We start from the raw sequence: 11,658 nt of genomic DNA on the forward strand, positions 1-11,658 counted from the left end.
CTCACCCCACCAGCAGGTTCCAGAGGGACACAGCACCTGGGCAAGCTCTGGAGGTGGTCCTGTCCCTCTTGCTGAAAAGGCAAGGACTCACTCAGGGAGGGCAGGTGGTGAGCTTCCAGCCCAGCCCTGGACTGCGGGGCATCGCTAGCAAGCACAGCCAGTGAGGAGACGAGGCTTGAGAGGCTAGGCACCTTGGCCAAGTCACACAGCGGACATGGCCTGCGCCAGGATTTGAAGCAGATCTGCCCTCTTCCAAAGACTGTGGGAACCCTTCCCTACCTTGCTGCCTCCAAAGAATTAACAAAAATGTTCATCAATCGTAGTCTAATTTTCAAAGACCAAGCCAGAAGATACTGACTGAACAATTAACTTAGATTTATCAAATGACTTAATGAAATATTTTTAGATTATGATGGATCCCTTAGTGCTCACTCCCTACCAGACATTCAAGTAGAACATGTGTATGTGGCTCATTCATTCATCAAGAACCTGTGCACTGCTTTAAATGCTGAAGAGTCAGCAGTGAGCAAATCAGGCAGGAATTCCGGTCTTCATGGAGCTTACATTCGTCAGGGGGTCAGGGCAAGGTTGGTAGCGGAGACAGAAATAAATAAATAGTTATACGGGGCATCAGATGATGGTCATGGCTGTGGAGACAAGTGAAACGGAAGGCGCATGGGAAGTGAGGGGAGGAGGTGGTAACGATTTGAAGTGGAGTAGTCAGGATGGACTCACCTAGAGGATCACATTTGAGAGGGGTCAAACCTTGGAGGATTCCCAGTGGGGGAACAGCTGGAGCAAAGGTCCTGAGGCAAGAGAGTGCCTGGCACGTTCCCAAAACAGCACAGAGTCCAATAGGGCTGGAGCAGTGAATGAGGAGGTGAGTAGGAGGAGGTAAGGGGAGAGGTTAGGGTAGGGGATCATGCTGACCCCCGTGGGCCAGCATCAGGACTTGGGTTTTCCTCTGAGTTGAAACGGGGAAACACTGTGTTTTATTTTTTATTTTTATTTTTTTTAAACAGGGTCTCGCTCTGTCACCCAGCTTGGAGTGCAGTGGTGTGATCACAATTCACTGCATTCTCGATCTCCTGGGCTCAAATGATCCTTCTACCTCAGTCTCCTGAGTGGCTGGGACTACAGGCACCTACCACCACACCCAGCTAATTTTTAAAATTTTTGTGGAGATGGGATCTCACTATTTTGCCCAGGCTGGTCTCGAACTCCAGGCCTTAAATGATCCTCCCACCTTGGCCTCCCAAAGTGTTGGGATTACAAGTGTGAGCCACCATGCCCAGCCTCACTGTTTATTTTTAAATTATTATTGTGGAAAATACAAATACATACAAAAGTAGAGAGGATAATATTCTGAACTCTCATGTACCCATCTCTCCACTTCAATAACTGTCAAGTCTTCAAGTCACGGCCAACCCTGTTTCATCTCTGTCTCCACCCACTCTAATCAACCCAGAGGTTGCATGTGGGTGTAGAAAAAGAGGGGAGAAAGGGTGACTCCAAGACTTTTAGTGGAATCCAAGGGAAGATGTCATCTCATTTCAGCCTTTTAAATTTTACTCATTTAATCTTCACACCAAAATTATAAGGTAGGTATTATTTTTCCCATTTTACAGAAATTGGAATTTAGATGGCCAGCAAATAGGAAGCAGTCTAATATTCTAAAAATAACTTTAATGAGGCATAAGTGGCATGTGATAAACTGCACGTATTTAAAGCGTACAACTGGATAAGTTTTGACATATGTATATACATCTGTGAAACCACCACCACCACAATCAAGACAGGGAGCACATCTGTCACCCACGAACTTTTCCTCATCCCCTTTTAAAATCTCTCCTCCATCTCTTCCCACACACCCCAACCCAATCACTGATCTGCTTTCTGTCACTATAATTCATTTGCATTTCCTAAAGTTTTATGTAAGAGGAATCATACAGTATGTACTTTTTTTGTCTGACATCGTTCACTCAGTATAATTATTTTAAGCTTCTTCCAGGTTGTCTACTCATATTTTTAACTGATAGCTTCTGCCTTCATTAGGAATCTTAGCATATCACAGGGTCATTTAAGAGAAACATAAAATGGGCCAGGCGCGGTGGCTCACGCCTGTAATCTTAACACTTTGGGAGGCTAGGGCAGTGGGTGGATCACCTGAGGTCAGGAGTTCGAGACCAGCCTGATCAATATGGTGAAACCCCGTGTCTACTAAAATACAAAAATTAGCTGGGCATGGTGGCGTGTGCCTATAGTCCCAGCTACTCAGGAGGCTGAGGCAGGATAATTGCTTGAACTCAGGATATTTGGGTGGCAGATATTTGTCACACTTGGTGGCCTTCCTGCATCTTCTAAATAGTCTTCCTATGTTTTGGACAGTTCCCACATAAGTAGTCCTTCTCCCCTGTGGTAGTAACCAGAATTTATTTTCCCAGCTTCCCCAGGAACACAGACATGCCACTGAGCTCAACCCATCATATGCACCCATCCCAAAACTTCAGTTTGGAACAGGAAGCAGGAAACTGCAGCATCCATATTTTGGCGAAGGGCTGATGGACAGCAGTGTTGGAACTTCTGGAGTCTACTTTCCACTGTCCACCATACAAGCTGAGGGATCTGTCCCTACTGGCTGTGGTTTAGCCATTGTCTGGGCTATGTAGCCTGCAATCCTGACTCAAGCACTCCTGAAGTTTCTGTAATCTGTCTGATACCACACCAGCCAGTGAAGATTCTGTGGTCTGCTGCTAAGAGGGCTGTGTGATGTTGAAAATCATTGCAGGAGTATTCCAGCAACAGGTGCTCAAGGGTGAGCTTGAGAAGTCGAGAGAATTTCTAATGGCCTGCTTGCTTCTTCACTGACTTCTGGGTTAAAGGTGGCCTATGGTGCAAGAAGTTGAGATGCTGGAAATGCTCTTATGTGACATAAAGGGATTCAAAAACAGGCAGCCCAGAATGTTGGAGTGGATCTATTAGGTATGTCATCCATCCCCACCCTCTCTAAGCTGAGAGGGCTTAGAGGACACTTTTGCCCATCACTGAGGAACTTGTTGGTGAGGAATGCTGGCAACTTTGACCTGTCAAGGGTGTGGGTGGGAGCCTTTGCCTATGAAGTGGCCTTCCTGCTTTCAGGGAGGATAATGGGATCTTAGGGTTGACAATGGCCAAGGAATGGCTCATAAGCACGAAAGGCAAAATGGGCATGGTTACTGTAATAAGCAGCAGGGCTGGAGTGGGTGGTAATCAGATGGTCTGACCTACAGAGGTCCTTGGGAGTGACTAATGGATTGTGGGTTTCCTAAGAATTGAAATTGATCATTCTACTAAAGTTTTACTGATATGTATTCTGAATCTGGATTTGCCTTGTCTGCCTGCCACATTTCTGCTAATTCCTCTATCCATAGACTTCGTGCCTTACTCATTTTCATGGAACCAAATTCAAGCCTGCTTCTGATCGAAGATCTCATTTTGTAGCAAAAGAAGTGAGGCAAGCCTTCCAGTTAATGGTGGCAGATAAAATACACATTTTTATTTTGCTTCCTTTTGAAAGCTCACTACAATTAAAGTAGATGGTAAAGAGAAAAAAATATATAGCATAAACTCTCAGGAACATAGTATACAACATACTCTACAGGGACATAATAATGCCACCACGGATTCTGGAAAGCAGGTGATGTGTGATGAGCAGCGTAGCAGTCCTGACTCTCAGTCAGCAATGGGAAGCCCAGCTGCAACTCTTCTATACCTCAGAATCCACAGAGAAGGTCCAGAATTGGCAACACCAGGTACCTTTAAACATACAGGAGAATCAACCACCACCTGGTGTTTCATTTCCAAAGAAGATAAACCAGAGGGCTCTTGACTAAGACACTCAGCAGAGGTGAAGGCAGTGGTGCAGTGTGAACACTGGGTAATTAAGAGAAACTCCATGTTCTAAATGGAAAACCCTACTCCCACTCAGCTCCCAGAAAGCTGGCAGGTCAGCTATGACCTCCAAATAGAGAATTGAAATTGAGGGATCTGATAGCCCAAGAGGAAACAAAAAGATATCAGTAAGCCTGGTCAAATCATCCTACAGTGAAGCCCTCTAATTAACAAGGCCTTTCACACATGCTGAGTTTCCAATGAGCTCTTTGGCGATTGATATCATTTGGCCATGTCCCCACCCAAATTTCATCTTGAATTGTGGCTCCCACAATTCCCACGTGTCATGGGAGGGGCCCCGTGGGAGGTAATTGAATCCTGGGGGTGGGTCTTTCCCTTGCTGTTCTCATAATGAATAAGTCTCACGACATCTGATGGTTTTATAAAGAGGAGTTCCCCTGCACAAGTTCTCTCTCTGCCTGCTGCCATCCATGTAAGACAGGACTTTGCTTCTCCTTGCCTTCTGCCGTGATTGTGAGCCCTCCCCAGTCATGTGGAACTGGGAGTCAATTAAACCTCTTTCCTTTCTAAATTACCCAGTCTCAGGTATGTTTTTGTCAGCAGTGTGAAAACGGACTAATACAGCGATCTACTTTTTAAAATGTTTGAAAAGATGACTTCTGGCCTGGACAAAATGGTGTAAACTTGTTTCTCCCTGCTCCTTCCTGTCAAGTACAACTATAAACTGTGAAAACAATGCAAGAGGCAATCAGAAGATAACACTGAAAGCTGGCAAGGGAATTATGCATTAGTTTGGGACCCTAAGAATAAAGGAACAACTCAGTGGCAGGATATCTTATGTACCCCCACTCAGTGGAAGAAGATGACCCAGGCCTGGTGTTTCCCGACCCCCAGCCTATCAACAGAAGGCAGCCAAAACAGGCTCAGCCCTCTTACAATTTGAAGAGGAGTCCCTCTGAAAACTCCACATGAGCCCAGCACTACCAGAGGGGAGATTACTCAGGTGCCCCACTAACAATTAGCAGCCAGGGGAAGCACTCTCCTTTCACACTGGGCCCAAAACTCACCTCCCCTGCCAAGAGACGCTGGGCAGCCTGACCTAGGAACACCCCTTCTGCCCTCTCAGGCAGCACTAGCAGGAACCAGCAGGAGCTCCAGCAGCACCAAAGAAACCAAGCATATGAAAAGAACACCACAAAGCCTCTCAAAATTAAATTGTCATTGGAACCTCAGCCCACTGGAACCTCAGTCCTCAGACCAGGATATGCATGATAAATGTAAACAAGGTGACTGATGTTGCAACCAAGGAACTAAGTAGGACCCAGAGTCTCCTAACATGATGGCCAAAATATCTAAGACACAACTGAAACTCACCTGTCATACCAAGAATGAGGAATATCACAACTTGAATGTGGAAAGAATCAACTGGCACCAACACTGAGATTAACCAGTTGTTAGAATTATCTGGCAAGGATTTTAAAGTGGCCATCATAATAACGCTTCAACAATTGGTTCAAATTTTATTGGAATGAATAAAAAAACTTAACAATTCTCACCAAAAAAGAAGTTATATAGAAGAACCAAATGGAAATTATAGAACTGAAAAATACAACCACAGAAATAAAAGCCTACTAGATGGCCTCAATAGGAGAGAAATGACAGAAGATAAAGTCAGTGCTTGATTGAGGACAGATCAATAGAATTTACCCAGTCTAAACAACAAAGACATCATATAGTGGGAAGAAATTATATGTGTATGTGTGTGTGTGTGTGTGTGTGTGTGTGTATATATATATATATATAGAGAGAGAGAGAGAGAGAGAGCATCAGTCTCAGGGGCCCATAGGACAATAAAAAAAAAAATCAATGTTTGTATCACTGCATATCATTGCAGTCTCAGAAGGAGAGGAGAAAGAATGAGGCTGAGGGAATAACTAAAGTAATAATGCCTGAAGACTTCCAAAATTTGGTTAAGACACAAACCAGCACATCCAAGAAGCTGAGAAAACCCCAAAGAGAATAAACCCAAAGAAATCCATGCCAAGACACATCATAATTAAACTTTTGAAAACTGAAGACAAAGAAAAAAATATCAAAAGCAGCCAGAGAGAAACAATACATCACCTGTAGTTAAATGCCAATTCAAATGACAGTGGATTTATCATCCAAAACTATGGAGGCCATTTGGGAGGCCTAGGTGAGCAGATCACTTAAGGTCAGGAGTTCAAGACCAGCCTGGCCAATATGGTGAAAACCCATCTCTACTAAAAATACAAAAATTAGCCAGGTGTGGTGGCACATGCTGGTAGTCCCAGCTACTCGGGAGACCAAGGCAGGAGAATTGCTTAAACTGAGGAAGCGGAGGTTGCAGTGAGGTAAAATCATACCACTGCACTCCAGCCTGGACTCTAGCACTCACTGGACACAGCGAGACTCCGTCTCTAAAAAAAACCAAAACTATGGAGGCCAGAAGAAAGTGGTACAACATATTTCAAGTGCTGAAGGAACCATCAGCTGTGAATTTTATATCCAATGAAAGTACCTTTCAGGAATGAAGGGGAAGTAATCCCAGGAAATCTCCATAAAAAGCTTACAGGAACTAATCAATGAGTTCAGCAAAGTTGGAGGATATAAGATTAACACACAAACATTAATTGCATTTCTATTTACTAACAATGAACGTGAAGAAAATGAAATTTAAAACTTAATACCATGTACAGTCACTCAAAAGAAAATGAAATATTAAGGCAAAACACACACAGGATATGTATGCCAAAAACTACAAAATGCTGATTAAAGAAATAATGGGAGAGCTAAACAAATGAAGAGACAGAGTGTGTTCATGGGTTGGGAGACAACATAGTAAAGATGTCAATTCTCCCCAAACTGAATTATAGGTTTCATTCAATGCCTATCAAAATTCCAGCAAAGTTTTTAATAGATTTAGACAAGTGTATTCTAAAATTTATATGGAAAGTTAAAGACCCTCGAATAGTTAGAATAATCTTGACAAAGAAGAATAAAGTGAGAGGAATCACTCTACCTGATATTGTCTTCCTATATAGCTACAGTAGGCAAGATCATATGGTATTGGCAGAGGGATAAACATATAGATCAATAGACCCGAACAGAGACATCCATAGGGTAAATAATAACCTCAACCTAAATCTCACAACTTATACAAAAATTAACTTGAAATGGATCGTGGACTTAAGATGTAAAACATCTAAAATGACCTTGAGCCAGGTGTGGTGGCTCATGCCTGTAGTCCCAGCTCCTCGGGAGGGTGAGACAGGAGGAGGATTGCTTGAGCCCAGGAGTTCTGGGCTGTAGTGCACAGTGCTGACTGGGTGTCCACAGTAAGTTCAGCATCAAAATGGTGACCTCGTGGAAAGGGGAGACCACCAAGTTGCCTAAGGAGAAGTAAACTAACACAGATTGCAAATGGAGCAGGCCAAAACTCCCATGCTGATCAGTAGTGGGATTGCACCTGTAAATAGCCACTATACTCCAGCCTGGGCAACACAGCAAGACTATTGTCTCAAAAAAAAAAAAAAAAAACTTGAAAAAGAAGAAAGTTAATGGTCTCACACTTCCTGATTTCAAAACTTACTACAAAGCTACAATAATCAAAACAGTGTGGCACTGGCATAAAGGCAGATACATAGATGGTGATAGTTAATTTTAGGTGTCAGTTTGACTGGACTAAGGGATGTCCAGATACCTGGTAGAACATTATTTCCAGTGTGTCTATGAGGGTGTCTCTGGAATAGATGAGCATTTCAATCAGTTGTGCATTGTTAATGGGAATGTAAAATAGTACAGGTGCTGTGGAAAACAGTATGGCAATTCCTCAAAAAATTAAAAATCAGCCAGGCACGGTGGCTCACGCCTGTAATCCCAGCACTTTGGGAGGCCAAGGCGGGCAGATCACTTGGTCAGGAGATCGAGACCATCCTGGCTAACACAGTGAAACCCCATCTCTACTAAAAACACAAAAAATTAGCCGGGCATGGTGGCGGGCGCCTGTAATTCCAGCTACAGGAGGCTGAGGCAGGAGAATGGCATGAACCCGGGAGGCAGAGCATGCAGTGAGCCGAGATCGTGCCACTGCACTCCAGCCTGGGCAACAGAGCGAGACTCCATCTCAAAAAAAAAAAAAAAAATTAAAAATCAAATTACCATATGATCTAGCAATTCTACATTTGAGTATATACCCAAAAGAATTGAAAGCAGGGCCTTGAAGAGATACTTATATACCCATGTTCATAGCAGCATTATTTGCAATGCCCAAAAGGTGGAAGCAACCCAAGTGTCCATTGATGAATTAATTAATAAGCTAAATGTGGTATATATATTATTCAGCCTTAAAGAGGACGGAAATTCTGACACATGCTACAACATGGATGAAGTGTGAGGACATTATGCTAAATGAAATAAGCCAGTCAAAAGGGACAAATATTGTATTATTCCGCTTATGTGTTAAATGCATAGAGATAGAAAGTAGTAGAATGGTGGTTGCTAAGGGCTGTGGGCAAGAGGGAGTAGGGAACTACTGTTCAATACATACAGAATTTCAGTTTGGAATGATCAGAAGAGTTCTGTGGATGGATGGTGGTGATGGCTGCACAACAGTGAGAGTGTACTTAATGCCATTGAACTGTACACTTAAAAATGGTTAAGAACTCATCATCACTGGCCATCAGAGAAATGCAAATCAAAACCACAGTGAGATACCATCTCACACCAGTTAGAATGGCCATCATTAAAAAATCAGGAAACAACAGGTGCTGGAGAGGATGTGGAGAAATAGGAACACTTTTACACTGTTGGTGGGACTGTAAACTAGTTCAACCATTGTGGAAGTCAGTGTGGCGATTCCTCAGGGATCTAGAACTAGAAATACCATTTGACCCAGCCATCCCATTACTGGGTATATACCCACAGGAGTATAAATCATGCTGCTATAAAGACACATGCACACGTATGTTTATTGCGGCACTATTCACAATAGCAAAGACTTGGAACCAACCCAAATGTCCAACAACAATAGACTGGATTAAGAAAATGTGGCACATATACACCATGGAATACTATGCAGCCATAAAAAATGATGAGTTCGTGTCCTTTGTAGGGACATGGATGAAACTGGAAAACATCATTCTCAGTAAACTATCGCAAGGACAAAAAACCAAACACCGCATGTTCTCACTCATAGGTGGGAATTGAACAATGAGAACTCATGGACACAGGAAGGGGAACATCACATTCCGGGTACTGTTGTGGGGTGGGGGGTGGGGGGTGGGGGGGTGCGGGGACAGCATTAGGAGATATACCTAATGCTAAATGACGAGCTAATGGGTGCAGGAAATCAACATGGCACATGGATACATATGTAACAAACCTGCACATTGTGCACATGTACCCTAAAACCTAAAGTATAATAAAAAAAAAAATGGTTAAGAAAGTAAATTTTATGTTATGTGTATTTTACCATAATTTTTTAAAAAAGAACACAGAGACCCTTGGCAATCCCTGTACTGGACATGACTCAGAGAATAAGTAACTGAGCATCTTTTAAAAAATATTTAAAACCAAAGTATAAAACTTCTAGGAAAAAAACACAGGAGAATATTTCAGCATTTAGGGCTACGGAATAAGTTTTTACACTTAAAACCAAAAGCATGATATATAAAAGGAAAATGTGATCATCTAGATCTTACCAAAATAAAAATCTTTTGCTCAGCAAAAGACCATGTGAAGAGAATAAAAAGACAAGCTACAGATTGAGAAAAATATTTGCAATATCTAGACATACAAAGATCTCCCCTGGGAGGTGAGGAGTGCCTCTGACCGGCCGCCCCGTCTGGGAAGAAGTGAGGAGCGCCTCTGCCCGGCCACCCCGTCTGGGAAGTGAGGAGCGCCTCTGCCCGGCCGCCCCGTCTGGGAAGTGAGGAGCGCCTCTGCCCAGCCGCCCCGTCTGGGAAGAAGTGAGGAGCGCCTCTACCTGGGCGCCCCGTCTGGGAAGAAGTGAGGAGCGCCTCTGCCCAGCCACCCTGTCTGGGAAGTGAGGAGCGCCTCTGCCCTGCCGCCCCATCTGGGAGGTCTACCACGGAGGCCAGAAGCAATGTGGGGGCTGGACGTGGTGGCTCACGCCTGTAGTCCCAGCACTCTGGGAGGCCGAGGCAGGTTGATCACTTGGGGCTAGGAGTTCAAGACCAGCCTGGCCAACATGGCGAAACATATGATAAATACAACAGACAAACCAACCAACCAACCCAGCGACAACAAAACAGGTCTACCCTGGAGTCATACTCTAATTTTTTCTATTTTCCTCCCTTTCTGATCCTTTATCCCACTTTCTTTTTCTTCCTCTTCCTTCTCCTTCTTCTTTGTCAAATAGAGGATTGAGTTATTATCATTGATCCATACAAAGTCCCTCTCTCATTCATTTTCTTTAATTCCCACTCCCCATTTCTATTCCCCTTCTTCCCATGTGCAACCTTCCTAATATGTTTGATACGCATCTTTTTCTTTGTATGTATTTTTAGAAAATGTTTATTGTTTGTTTGCAAAAAAAATTAATAAAAAAATTAAAAAAAAAAAGAATAGAGTGTCCCCTCAACCCCAGAAAAAAAAAAAAAAGGATCTCCCAAATTCTAAAACATACAAACAATCCAATGAGAAAATAGGCAAAAGGCATGAACCAATGTTCCACCAAAAAGGATATACGGATGGGAAATAATTTAATTAAAGGATGTTCAGTATCATTAGTCATCAGGGAAATACAAATTAAAACCAAAATGAGATATCACTACATACCTCTCAGAGTTGCTAAGATTTAAAAAATAATGACAACACCAAAACACTTGTGAGAATGCAAAGAAATTGGATCACTCACATTGCTACTGGGAAGGTAAAATAATACAGCCACGGTAGAAGACACTTTGGCAGCTTCTTAAAAAACTAAATATGCAACTATACCATACGACCCAGCAACTGCCCTCCTTGGCATGTATCCCAGAAAAATGAAAACTTCTGTTCACACAAAACCCATACATGAATGCTCATAGCAGTTATATTTGTAATACTAAAAAACTAGAAACAGTGCTGCTCACCTTTCATGGGCAAATGGTTAAAAAAACCAGTACATACCAGCCATGGAATACTACTCAGCAATTAAAAAAAAATAAAAAAGAATGAACTCTTGGTACACACAATGACTTGGATCAATCTTCAGGGAATTAGACTGAGTGAAAAATATCAGCCCCAAAAAGTTACATACTATATGATTCCATTAATATAACATTTTTGTCATGACAAAAATTTTAATGGAGAATGGATTGGCGGTTGTCAGTGGCTAGGGATGGAATGGGTGGTGGCAGAAGGGATTGTGGTGTGTAGTTAGTTATAAGATGGTAACAGGCATCCTTGTGGGGTGGAATTGTTCTGTATCTTGATTGTGGTTGTGAATATATGAACCTGCACCTGTGATAATATTGTATTGAACTACATACACACACATACACACACACACACACACAAATGAATACAAGTAAAATTTGGGGAAAGATAAGTGGATTGTGTCAATGGCAATGTCCTGGTTGTGATGTGCACTAGAATTTTGCAAATTGTTACTGCTATGCTTTGAATGTGTCCCCTCCAAAATTCAGATGTTGCCTGTGTGATAGTATTAGGAGGTAGGGCCTGTAAGAGCTGACGAGGTCATGGGGGATTCTCCCCTTGTGAGTAGGGATGAAGGCCCTT

This window comes from Hylobates moloch, unplaced genomic scaffold, assembly GCF_009828535.3.
Source record: "Hylobates moloch isolate HMO894 unplaced genomic scaffold, HMol_V3 SCAFFOLD_8, whole genome shotgun sequence".
NCBI classification, from domain to species: domain Eukaryota; kingdom Metazoa; phylum Chordata; class Mammalia; order Primates; family Hylobatidae; genus Hylobates; species Hylobates moloch.